Below are 14,844 nucleotides of genomic sequence, written 5' to 3' on the forward strand. Positions count from 1 at the left end.
AACACAACAAGGGTCACCTGATAATCATACTACAACAGTCATTTCAGAAAGAAATTTTTTTTTGCATATTTTTGGGGAATTTTATTGTGAAAAATCGTCAATAGCGTTAATATTATACAGTGTAAGATGACCAAAATCATGCTGCACAACAAGGGTCACCTGGTAATCATACTACAACATTTATTTTGGGAAAATTAGTTTTGATATAATTTTGGGGATTTTTTATATTCAAAAATATTCAATATCGTCAATATTATACACTGTATACTCACCAAAATCATGCTACACGACAAGGGTCACCTGAAAAATCATACTACAAAAGTAATTTCATACAAAGGTGTTTTTGTTTATTTTTGGGGAATTTTATTGGGAAAAATCGTCAATAGCGTTAATATTATACACTGTATACTCACGAAAATCATGCTATACAACAAGGGTCACCTGATAATCATACTACAACAGTTATTTCAGGAGGGAAAAAAATTGCATATTTTTGGGGAATTTTATTGTGAAAAATCGTCAATAGCGTTAATATTATACACTGTATACTCACCGAAATCATGCTACACAACAATGGTCACCTGATAATCATACTACAACAGTTATTTCAGGAAAAAAAAAAGTTTGCATATTTTTGGGGAATTTTATTTCGAAATATCGTCAATAGTGTTAATATTATACAGTGTAGGATGACCAAAATCATGCTACACAACAAGGGTCACCTGATAATCGTACTACAACAGTTATTTCAGAAAAATTTGTTTTTGCATATTTTTGGGGAATTTTATTGTGAAAAATCGTCAATAGCGTTAATATTATACAGTGTAGGATGACCAAAATCACGATACACAACAATGGTCACCTGATAATCATACTACAACAGTTATTTCAGGGAAAAAAAAGAGTTTGCATATTTTTGGGGAATTTTATTTTGAAATATCGTCAATAGTGTTAATATTATACAGTGTAGGATGACCAAAATCATGCTACACAACAAGGGTCACCTGATAATCATACTACAACAGTTATTTCAGAAAAACGTGTTTTTGCAAATTTTTGGAGAATTTTATTGTGAAAAATCATCAATAGTGTTAATATTATACAGTGTAGGATGACCAAAATCATGATACACAACAAGGGTCACCTGATAATCATACTACAACAGTTATTCCAGAAAAATGTGATTTTGCATATTTTCGGGGAATTTTATTGTGAAAAATCGTCAATAGCGTTAATATTATACACTGTATACGCACCGAAATCATGCTACACAACAATGGTCACCTGATAATCATACTACAACAGTTATTTCAGAAAAATTTGATTTTGCATATTTTTGGGGAATTGTATTGTGAAAAATCATCAATAGTGTTAATATTATACAGTGTAGGATTACCAAAATCATTCTACACAACAAGGGTCACCTGATAATTATACTACAACAGTTATTTCAGAAAAACGTGTTTTTGCAAATTTTTGGAGAATTTTATTGTGAAAAATCGTCAATAGTGTTAATATTATACAGTGTAGGATGACCAAAATAATGATACACAACAAGGGTCACCTGATAATCATACTACAACAGTTATTTCAGAAAAACGTGTTTTTGCAAATTTTTGGAGAATTTTATTGTGAAAAATCATCAATAGTGTTAATATTATACAGTGTAGGATGACCAAAATCATGATACACAACAAGGGTCACCTGATAATCATACTACAACAGTTATTCCAGAAAAATGTGATTTTGCATATTTTCGGGGAATTTTATTGTGAAAAATCGTCAATAGCGTTAATATTATACACTGTATACTCACCGAAATCATGCTACAGAACAATGGTCACCTGATAATCATACTACAACAGTTATTTCAGAAAAACGTGTTTTTGCATATTTTTGGGGAATTGTATTGTGAAAAATCATCAATAGTGTTAATATTATACAGTGTAGGATGACCAAAAGCATGCTACACAACAAGGGTCACCTTATAATCATACTACAACAGTTATTCCAGAAAAATGTGATTTTGCATATTTTCGGGGAATTTTATTGTGAAAAATCGTCAATAGCGTTAATATTATACACTGTATACTCACCGAAATCATGCTACACAACAATGGTCACCTGATAATCATACTACAACAGTTATTTCAGAAAAATTTGATTTTGCATATATTTGGGGAATTTTATTGTGAAAAATCGTCAATAGCGTTAATATTATACAGTGTAGGATGACCAAAATCATGATACACAACAATGGTCACCTGATAATCATACTACAACAGTTATTTCAGGGAAAAAAAAAGAGTTTGCATATTTTTGGGGAATTTTATTTTGAAATATCGTCAATAGTTATAATATTATACAGTGTAGGATGAACAAAATCATGCTACACAACAAGGGTCACCTGATAATCATACTACAACAGTTATTTCAGAAAAACGTGTTTTTGCAAATTTTTGGAGAATTTTATTGTGAAAAATCGTCAATAGTGTTAATATTATACAGTGTAGGATGACCAAAATAATGATACACAACAAGGGTCACCTGATAATCATACTACAACAGTTATTTCAGAAAAACGTGTTTTTGCAAATTTTTGGAGAATTTTATTGTGAAAAATAATCAATAGTGTTAATATTATACAGTGTAGGATGACCAAAATCATGATACACAACAAGGGTCACCTGATAATCATACTACAACAGTTATTCCAGAAAAATGTGATTTCGCATATTTTCGGGGAATTTTATTGTGAAAAATCGTCAATAGCGTTTATATTATAAACTGTATACTCACCGAAATCATGCTACACAACAATGGTCACCTGATAATCATACTACAACAGTTATTTCAGAAAAATTTGATTTTGCATATTTTTGGGGAATTTTATTGTGAAAAATCGTCAATAGCGTTAATATTATACAGTTAAGGATGACCAAAATCATGATACACAACAATGGTCACCTGATAATCATACTACAACAGTTATTTCAGGGAAAAAAAAGAGTTTGCATATTTTTGGGGAATTTTATTTTGAAATATCGTCAATAGTGTTAATATTATACAGTGTAGGATGACCAAAATCATGCTACACAACAAGGGTCACCTGATAATCATCCTACAACAGTTATTTCAGAAAAACGTGTTTTTGCAAATTTTTGGAGAATTTTATTGTGAAAAATCATCAATAGTGTTAATATTATACAGTGTAGGATGACCAAAATCATGATACACAACAAGGGTCACCTGATAATCATACTACAACAGTTATTCCAGAAAAATGTGATTTTGCATATTTTCGGGGAATTTTATTGTGAAAAATCGTCAATAGCGTTAATATTATACAATGTAGGATGACCAAAATCATGATACACAACAATGGTCACCTGATAATCATACTACAACAGTTATTTCAGGGAAAAAAAAGAGTTTGCATATTTTTGGGGAATTTTATTTTGAAATATCGTCAATAGCGTTAATATTATACACTGTATACTCACCAAAATCATGCTACACAACAATGGTCACCTGATAATCATACTACAACAACTATTTCAGGAGGGAAAAAAATTGCATATTTTTGGGGAATTTTATTGTTAAAAATCATCAATAGCGTTAATATTATACACTGTATACTCACCAAAATCATGCCATACAACAAGGGTCACCTGATAATCATACTACAACAGTTATTTCAGAAAAATTTGATTTTCCATATTTTGGGGGAATTTTATTGTTAAAAATCATCAATAGCGTTAATATTATACAGTGTAGGATGACCAAAATCATGATACACAACAAGGGTCACCTGATAATCATACTACAACAGTTATTTCAGGAGGAAAAAAAATTGCAAAATTTTGGGGAATTTTATTGTGAAAAATCGTCAATAGCGTTAATATTATACACTGTATACTCACCAAAATCATGCTACACAACAATGGTCACCTGATAATCATACTACAACAGTTATTTCAGGAGGAACAAAAATTGCAAAATTTTGGGGAATTTTATTGTGAAAAATCGTCAATAGCGTTAATATTATACACTGTATACTCACCAAAATCATGCTACACAACAATGGTCACCTGATAATCATACTACAACAGTTATTTCAGGAGGAAAAAAAATTGCAAAATTTTGGGGAATTTTATTGTGAAATATCGTCAATAGCGTTAATATTATACACTGTATACTCACCAAAATCATGCTACACAACAATGGTCACCTGATAATCATACTACAACAGTTATTTCTGGAAAAAAAAAAAGTTTGCATATTTTTGGGGAATTTTATTTTGAAATATCGTCAATAGCGTTAATATTATACACTGTATACTTACCAAAATCATGCTATACAACAAGGGTCACCTGATAATCATACTACAACAGTTATTTCAGGAAAACGTGTTTTTGTTTATTTTTGGAGAATTTTATTGTGAAAAATCGTCAATAGCGTTAATATTGTACACTGTATACTCACCAAAATCATGCTACACAACAAGGGTCACCTGATAATCATACTACAACAGTTATTTAAGGAGGAAAAAAAATTGCAAAAGTTTGGGGAATTTTATTGTGAAAAATCGTCAATAGCGTTAATATTATACACTGTATACTCACCAAAATCATGCCATACAACAAGGGTCACCTGATAATCATACTACAACAGTTATTTCAGAAAAATTTGATTTTGCATATTTTGGGGGAATTTTATTGTTAAAAATCATCAATAGCGTTAATATTATACAGTGTAGGATGACCAAAATCGTGATACACAACAAGGGTCACCTGATAATCATACTACAACAGTTATTTCAGGAGGAAAAAAAATTGAATATTTTTTGGGTATTTTATTGTGAAAAATCATCAATAGCGTTAATATTATACACTGTATACTCACCGAAATCATGCTACACAACAATGGTCACCTGATAATCATACTACAACAGATATTTCAGGAGGAAAAAAAATTGCAAAATTTTGGGGAATTTTATTGTGAAAAATCGTCAATAGCGTTAATATTATACACTGTATACTCACCAAAATCATGCTACACAACGATGGTCACCTGATAATCATACTACAACAGTTATTTCAGAAAAATTTGATTTTGCATATTTTGGGGGAATGTTATTGTTAAAAATCGTCAATAGCGTTAATATTATACACTGTATACTCACCGAAATCATGCCACACAACAATGGTCACCTGATAATCATACTACAACAGTTATTTCAGGAGGAAAATAAATTGCAAAATTTTGGGGAATTTTATTGTGAAAAATCGTCAATAGCGTTAATATTATACACTGTATACTCACCAAAATCATGCTACACAACAATGGTCACCTGATAATCATACTACAACAGTTATTTCTGGAAAAAAAAAAAGTTTGCATATTTTTTGGGAATTTTAGTTTGAAATATCGTCAATAGCATTAATATTATACACTGTCTACTCACTAAAATCATGCTATACAACAAGGGTCACCTGATAATTGTACTACAACAGTTATTTCAAAAAAAAAAACTTTTTGCACATTTTTGGGGAATTTTATTGTGAACAATCGTCAATAGCGTTAATATTATACACTGTATACTCACCAAAATCATGCTATACAACAAGGGTCACCTGATAATCATACTACAACAGTTATTTCAGGAAAATGTGTTTTTGTTTATTTTTGGAGAATTTTATTGTGAAAAATCGTCAATAGCGTTAATAGTATACACTGTATACTCACCAAAATCATGCTATACAACAAGGGTCACCTGATAATCATACTACAACAGTTATTTCAGGAAAACGTGTTTTTGTTTATTTTTGGAGAATTTTATTGTGAAAAATCGTCAATAGCGTTAATATTATACACTGTATACTCACCAAAATCATGCTACACAACAAGGGTCACCTGATAATCATACTACAACAGTTATTTCTGGAAAAAAAAAATTTGCATATTTTTGGGCAATTTTATTTTGAAATATCGTCAATAGCGTTAATATTATACACTGTATACTCACCAAAATCATGCTATACAACAAGGGTCACCTGATAATTGTACTACAACAGTTATTTCAGGAAAACGTGTTTTTGTTTATTTTTGGAGAATTTTATTGTGAAAAATCGTCAATAGCGTTAATATTATACACTGTATACTCACCAAAATCATGCTACACAACAATGGTCACCTGATAATCATACTACAACAGTTATTTCAGGAAAATGTGTTTTTGTTTATTTTTGGAGAATTTTATTGTGAAAAATCGTCAATAGCGTTAATATTATACACTGTATACTCACCAAAATCATGCTACACAACAAGGGTCACCTGATAATCATACTACAACAGTTATTTCTGGAAAAAAATAATTTGCATATTTTTGGGCAATTTTATTTTGAAATATCGTCAATAGCGTTAATATTATACACTGTATACTCACCAAAATCTTGCTATACAACAAGGGTCACCTGATAATTGTACTACAACAGTTATTTCAGGAAAACGTGTTTTTGTTTATTTTTGGAGAATTTTATTGTGAAAAATCATCAATAGCGTTAATATTATACACTGTATACTCACCAAAATCATGCTACACAACAATGGTCACCTGATAATCATACTACAACAGTTATTTCAGGAAAATGTGTTTTTGTTTATTTTTTGAGAATTTTATTGTGAAAAATCGTCAATAGCGTTAATATTATACACTGTATACTCACCGAAATCATGCTACACAACAATGGTCACCTGATAATCATACTACAACAGTTATTTCAGGAGGAAAAAAAATTGCAACATTTTGGGGAATTTTATTGTGAAAAATCATCAATAGCATTAATATTATACAGTGTATACTCACCAAAATCATGCTACACAACAATGGTCACCTGATAATCATACTACAACAGTTATTTCAGGAGGAAAAAAAATTGCAAAATTTTGGGGAATTTTATTGTGAAAAATCGTCAATAGCGTTAATATTATACACTGTATACTCACCGAAATCATGCTACACAACAATGGTCACCTGATAATCATACTACAACAGTTATTTCTGGAAAAAAAAATTTTCGATATTTTTGGGGAATTTTATTTTGAAATATCGTCAATAGCGTTAATATTATACACTGTATACTTACCAAAATCATGCTATACAACAAGGGTCACCTGATAATCATACTACAACAGTTATTTCAGGAAATGTGTTTTTGTTTATTTTTGGAGAATTTTATTGTGAAAAATCGTCAATAGCGTTAATATTATACACTGTATACTCACCAAAATCATACTACACAACAAGGGTCACCTGATAATCATACTAGAACAGTTATTTTAGGAGGGAAAAAAATTGCAAAATTTTGGGGAATTTTATTGTGAAAAATCGTCAATAGCGTTAATATTATACACTGTATACTCACCAAAATCATGCTACACAACAATGGTCACCTGATAATCATACTACAACAGTTATTTCAGGAAAATGTGTTTTTGTTTATTTTTGGATAATTTTATTGTGAAAAATCGTCAATAGCGTTAATATTATACACTGTATACTCACCGAAATCATGCTACACAACAATGGTCTCCTGATAATCATACTACAACAGTTATTTCAGGAGGAAAAAAAATTGCAAAAATTTTGGGGAATTTTATTGTGAAAAATCGTCAATAGCGTTAATATTATACACTGTATACTCACCAAAATCATGCTATACAACAAGGGTCACCTGATAATCATACTACAACAACTATTTCAGGAGGGAAAAAAATTGCATACTTTTGGGGAATTTTATTGTGAAAAATCATCAATAGCGTTAATATTATACACTGTATACTCACCAAAATCATGCTACACAATAATGGTCACCTGATAATCATACTACAACAGTTATTTCAGGAGGAACAAAAATTGAAAAATTTTGGGGAATTTTATTGTGAAAAATCGTTAATAGCGTTAATATTATACACTGTATACTCACCGAAATCATGCTACACAATAATGGTCAACTGATAATCATACTACAACAGTTATTTCAGGAGGAACAAAAATTGCAAAATTTTGGGCAATTTAATTGTGAAAAATCGTCAATAGCGTTAATATTATACACTGTATACTCACCGAAATCATGCTACACAACAATGGTCACCTGATAATCATACTACAACAGTTATTTCTGGAAAAAAAAAATTTCGATATTTTTGGGGAATTTTATTTTGAAATATCGTCAATAGCGTTAATATTATACACTGTATACTTACCAAAATCATGCTATACAACAAGGGTCACCTGATAATCATACTACAACAGTTATTTCAGGAAATGTGTTTTTGTTTATTTTTGGAGAATTTTATTGTGAAAAATCGTCAATAGCGTTAATATTATACACTGTATACTCACCAAAATCATACTACACAACAAGGGTCACCTGATAATCATACTAGAACAGTTATTTTAGGAGGGAAAAAAATTGCAAAATTTTGGGGAATTTTATTGTGAAAAATCGTCAATAGCGTTAATATTATACACTGTATACTCACCAAAATCATGCTACACAACAATGGTCACCTGATAATCATACTACAACAGTTATTTCAGGAAAATGTGTTTTTGTTTATTTTTGGATAATTTTATTGTGAAAAATCGTCAATAGCGTTAATATTATACACTGTATACTCACCGAAATCATGCTACACAACAATGGTCTCCTGATAATCATACTACAACAGTTATTTCAGGAAAATGTGTTTTTGTTTATTTTTGGATAATTTTATTGTGAAAAATCGTCAATAGCGTTAATATTATACACTGTATACTCACCGAAATCATGCTACACAACAATGGTCTCCTGATAATCATACTACAACAGTTATTTCAGGAGGAAAAAAAATTGCAAAAATTTTGGGGAATTTTATTGTGAAAAATCGTCAATAGCGTTAATATTATACACTGTATACTCACCAAAATCATGCTATACAACAAGGGTCACCTGATAATCATACTACAACAACTATTTCAGGAGGGAAAAAAATTGCATACTTTTGGGGAATTTTATTGTGAAAAATCATCAATAGCGTTAATATTATACACTGTATACTCACCAAAATCATGCTACACAATAATGGTCACCTGATAATCATACTACAACAGTTATTTCAGGAGGAACAAAAATTGAAAAATTTTGGGGAATTTTATTGTGAAAAATCGTTAATAGCGTTAATATTATACACTGTATACTCACCGAAATCATGCTACACAATAATGGTCAACTGATAATCATACTACAACAGTTATTTCAGGAGGAACAAAAATTGCAAAATTTTGGGCAATTTAATTGTGAAAAATCGTCAATAGCGTTAATATTATACACTGTATACTCACCGAAATCATGCTACACAACAATGGTCACCTGATAATCATACTACAACAGTTATTTCTGGAAAAAAAAAATTTCGATATTTTTGGGGAATTTTATTTTGAAATATCGTCAATAGCGTTAATATTATACACTGTATACTTACCAAAATCATGCTATACAACAAGGGTCACCTGATAATCATACTACAACAGTTATTTCAGGAAATGTGTTTTTGTTTATTTTTGGAGAATTTTATTGTGAAAAATCGTCAATAGCGTTAATATTATACACTGTATACTCACCAAAATCATACTACACAACAAGGGTCACCTGATAATCATACTAGAACAGTTATTTTAGGAGGGAAAAAAATTGCAAAATTTTGGGGAATTTTATTGTGAAAAATCGTCAATAGCGTTAATATTATACACTGTATACTCACCAAAATCATGCTACACAACAATGGTCACCTGATAATCATACTACAACAGTTATTTCAGGAAAATGTGTTTTTGTTTATTTTTGGATAATTTTATTGTGAAAAATCGTCAATAGCGTTAATATTATACACTGTATACTCACCGAAATCATGCTACACAACAATGGTCTCCTGATAATCATACTACAACAGTTATTTCAGGAGGAAAAAAAATTGCAAAAATTTTGGGGAATTTTATTGTGAAAAATCGTCAATAGCGTTAATATTATACACTGTATACTCACCAAAATCATGCTATACAACAAGGGTCACCTGATAATCATACTACAACAACTATTTCAGGAGGGAAAAAAATTGCATACTTTTGGGGAATTTTATTGTGAAAAATCATCAATAGCGTTAATATTATACACTGTATACTCACCAAAATCATGCTACACAATAATGGTCACCTGATAATCATACTACAACAGTTATTTCAGGAGGAACAAAAATTGAAAAATTTTGGGGAATTTTATTGTGAAAAATCGTTAATAGCGTTAATATTATACACTGTATACTCACCGAAATCATGCTACACAATAATGGTCAACTGATAATCATACTACAACAGTTATTTCAGGAGGAACAAAAATTGCAAAATTTTGGGCAATTTAATTGTGAAAAATCGTCAATAGCGTTAATTTTATACACTGTATACTCACCAAAATCATGCTACACAACAATGGTCACCTGATAATCATACTACAACAGTTATTTCAGGAGGAAAAAAAATTGCAAAAATTTTGGGGAATTTTATTGTGAAAAATCGTCAATAGCGTTAATATTATACACTGTATACTCACCAAAATCATGCTATACAACAAGGGTCACCTGATAATCATACTACAACAGTTATTTCAGGAAAATGTGTTTTTTTTATTTTTTTTTGGAGAATTTTATTGTGAAAAACTATCAATAGCGTTAATATTATACACTGTGTACTCACCAAAATCATGCTACACAACAATGGTCACCTGATAATCATACTACAACAGTTATTTCAGGAGGAAAAAAAATTGCAAAATTTTGGGCAATTTTATCGTGAAAAATCGTCAATAGCGTTAATATTATACACTGTATACTCACCAAAATCATGCTATACAACAAGGGTCACCTGATAATCATACTACAACAACTATTTCAGGAGGGAAAAAAATTGCAAAATTTTGGGGAATTTTATTGTGAAAAATCGTCAATAGCATTAATATTATACACTGTATACTCACCAAAATCATGCTATACAACAAGGGTCACCTGATAATCATACTACAACAGTTATTTCAGGAAAACGTGTTTTTGTTTATTTTTGGAGAATTTTATTGTGAAAAATCGTCAATAGCGTTAATATTATACACTGTATACTCACCAAAATCATGCTACACAACAAGGGTCACCTGATAATCATACTACAACAGTTATTTCAGGAGGAAAAAAAATTGCAAAATTTTGGGGAATTTTATTGTGAAAAATCGTCAATAGCGTTAATATTATACACTGTATACTCACCAAAATCATGCTACACAACAATGGTCACCTGATAATCATACTACAACAGTTATTTCAGGAGGAACAAAAATTGAAATTTTTTTTGGGAATTTTATTGTGAAAAATCGTCAATAGCGTTAATATTATACACTGTATACTCACCAAAATCATGCTACACAACAATGGTCACCTGATAATCATACTACAACAGTTATTTCTGGAAAAAAAAAAGTTTGCATATTTTTGGGTAATTTTATTTTGAAATATCGTCAATAGCGTTAATATTATACACTGTATACTTACCAAAATCATGCTATACAACAAGGGTCACCTGATAATCATACTACAACAGTTATTTCAGGAAAACGTGTTTTTGTTTATTTTTGGACAATTTTATTGTGAAAAATCGTCAATAGCGTTAATATTATACACTGTATACTCACCAAAATCATGCTACACAACAAGGGTCACCTGATAATCATACTACAACAGTTATTTCAGGAGGAAAAAAAATTGCAAAATTTTGGGTAATTTTATTGTGAAAAATCGTCAATAGCGTTAATATTATACACTGTATACTCACCAAAATCATGCTACACAACAATGGTCACCTGATAATCATACTACAACAGTTATTTCAGGAGGAAAAAAAATTGCAAAATTTTGGGGAATTTTATTGTGAAAAATCGTCAATAGCATTAATATTATACAGTGTATGCTCACCAAAATCATGCTACACAACAATGGTCACCTGATAATCATACTACAACAGTTATTTCTGGAAAAAAAAAAGTTTGCATATTTTTGGGGAATTTTATTTTGAAATATCGTCAATAGCGTTAATATTATACACTGTATACTTACCAAAATCATGCTATACAACAAGGGTCACCTGATAATCATACTACAACAGTTATTTCAGGAAAACGTGTTTTTGTTTATTTTTGGAGAATTTTATTGTGAAAAATCGTCAATAGCGTTAATATTATACACTGTATACTCACCAAAATCATGCTACACAACAAAGGTCACCTGATAATCATACTACAACAGTTATTTCTGGAAAAAAAAAAGTTTGCATATTTTTGGGGAATTTTATTGTGAAATATCATCAATAGCGTTAATATTATACACTGTATACTTACCAAAATCATGCTATACAACAAGGGTCACCTGATAATCATACTACAACAGTTATTTAAGGAAAACGTGTTTTTGTTTATTTTTGGAGAATTTTATTGTGAAAAATCATCAATAGCGTTAATATTATACACTGTATACTCACCAAAATCATGCTACACAACAAGGGTCACCTGATAATCATACTACAACAGTTATTTCAGGAGGAAAAAAAATTGCAAAATTTTGGGGAATTTTATTGTGAAAAATCGTCAATAGCGTTAATATTATACACTGTATACTCACCAAAATAATGCTACACAACAATGGTCACCTGATAATCATACTACAACAGTTATTTCAGGAGGAACAAAAATTGCAAAATTTTGGGCAATTTAATTGTGAAAAATCGTCAATAGTGTTAATTTTATACACTGTATACTCACCAAAATCATGCTACACAACAATGGTCACCTGATAATCATACTACAACAGTTATTTCAGGAGGAAAAAAAATTGCAAAAATTTTGGGGAATTTTATTGTGAAAAATCGTCAATAGCGTTAATATTATACACTGTATACTCACCAAAATCATGCTATACAACAAGGGTCACCTGATAATCATACTACAACAGTTATTTCAGGAAAATGTGTTTTTTTTATTTTTTTTTGGAGAATTTTATTGTGAAAAACTATCAATAGCGTTAATATTATACACTGTGTACTCACCAAAATCATGCTACACAACAATGGTCACCTGATAATCATACTACAACAGTTATTTCAGGAGGAAAAAAAATTGCAAAATTTTGGGCAATTTTATCGTGAAAAATCGTCAATAGCGTTAATATTATACACTGTATACTCACCAAAATCATGCTATACAACAAGGGTCACCTGATAATCATACTACAACAACTATTTCAGGAGGGAAAAAAATTGCAAAATTTTGGGGAATTTTATTGTGAAAAATCGTCAATAGCGTTAATATTATACACTGTATACTCACCAAAATCATGCTATACAACAAGGGTCACCTGATAATCATACTACAACAGTTATTTCAGGAAAACGTGTTTTTGTTTATTTTTGGAGAATTTTATTGTGAAAAATCGTCAATAGCGTTAATATTATACACTGTATACTCACCAAAATCATGCTACACAATAAGGGTCACCTGATAATCATACTACAACAGTTATTTCAGGAGGAAAAAAAATTGCAAAATTTTGGGGAATTTTATTGTGAAAAATCGTCAATAGCGTTAATATTATACACTGTATACTCACCAAAATCATGCTACACAACAATGGTCACCTGATAATCATACTACAACAGTTATTTCAGGAGGAACAAAAATTGAAATTTTTTTTGGGAATTTTATTGTGAAAAATCGTCAATAGCGTTAATATTATACACTGTATACTCACCAAAATCATGCTACACAACAATGGTCACCTGATAATCATACTACAACAGTTATTTCTGGAAAAAAAAAAAGTTTGCATATTTTTGGGTAATTTTATTTTGAAATATCGTCAATAGCGTTAATATTATACACTGTATACTTACCAAAATCATGCTATACAACAAGGGTCACCTGATAATCATACTACAACAGTTATTTCAGGAAAACGTGTTTTTGTTTATTTTTGGACAATTTTATTGTGAAAAATCGTCAATAGCGTTAATATTATACACTGTATACTCACCAAAATCATGCTACACAACAAGGGTCACCTGATAATCATACTACAACAGTTATTTCAGGAGGAAAAAAAATTGCAAAATTTTGGGTAATTTTATTGTGAAAAATCGTCAATAGCGTTAATATTATACACTGTATACTCACCAAAATCATGCTACACAACAATGGTCACCTGATAATCATACTACAACAGTTATTTCAGGAGGAAAAAAAATTGCAAAATTTTGGGGAATTTTATTGTGAAAAATCGTCAATAGCATTAATATTATACAGTGTATGCTCACCAAAATCATGCTACACAACAATGGTCACCTGATAATCATACTACAACAGTTATTTCTGGAAAAAAAAAAGTTTGCATATTTTTGGGGAATTTTATTTTGAAATATCGTCAATAGCGTTAATATTATACACTGTATACTTACCAAAATCATGCTATACAACAAGGGTCACCTGATAATCATACTACAACAGTTATTTCAGGAAAACGTGTTTTTGTTTATTTTTGGAGAATTTTATTGTGAAAAATCGTCAATAGCGTTAATATTATACACTGTATACTCACCAAAATCATGCTACACAACAAAGGTCACCTGATAATCATACTACAACAGTTATTTCTGGAAAAAAAAAAGTTTGCATATTTTTGGGGAATTTTATTGTGAAATATCATCAATAGCGTTAA

At 30.0% G+C, this 14,844-nt stretch overlaps 1 protein-coding gene across 1 annotated transcript in view; it reads left to right on the forward strand.

Annotated features, from left to right (window-relative positions):
• Nucleotides 1-14,844, forward strand: part of cfap57 (cilia and flagella associated protein 57) — a 185,246-nt gene that overhangs the window by 718 nt on the left and 169,684 nt on the right. The gene's annotated exons all lie outside the window — the stretch shown is intronic.

This window comes from Scomber scombrus, chromosome 3 (assembly GCF_963691925.1).
Source record: "Scomber scombrus chromosome 3, fScoSco1.1, whole genome shotgun sequence".
Taxonomy (NCBI): Eukaryota; Metazoa; Chordata; class Actinopteri; order Scombriformes; family Scombridae; genus Scomber; species Scomber scombrus.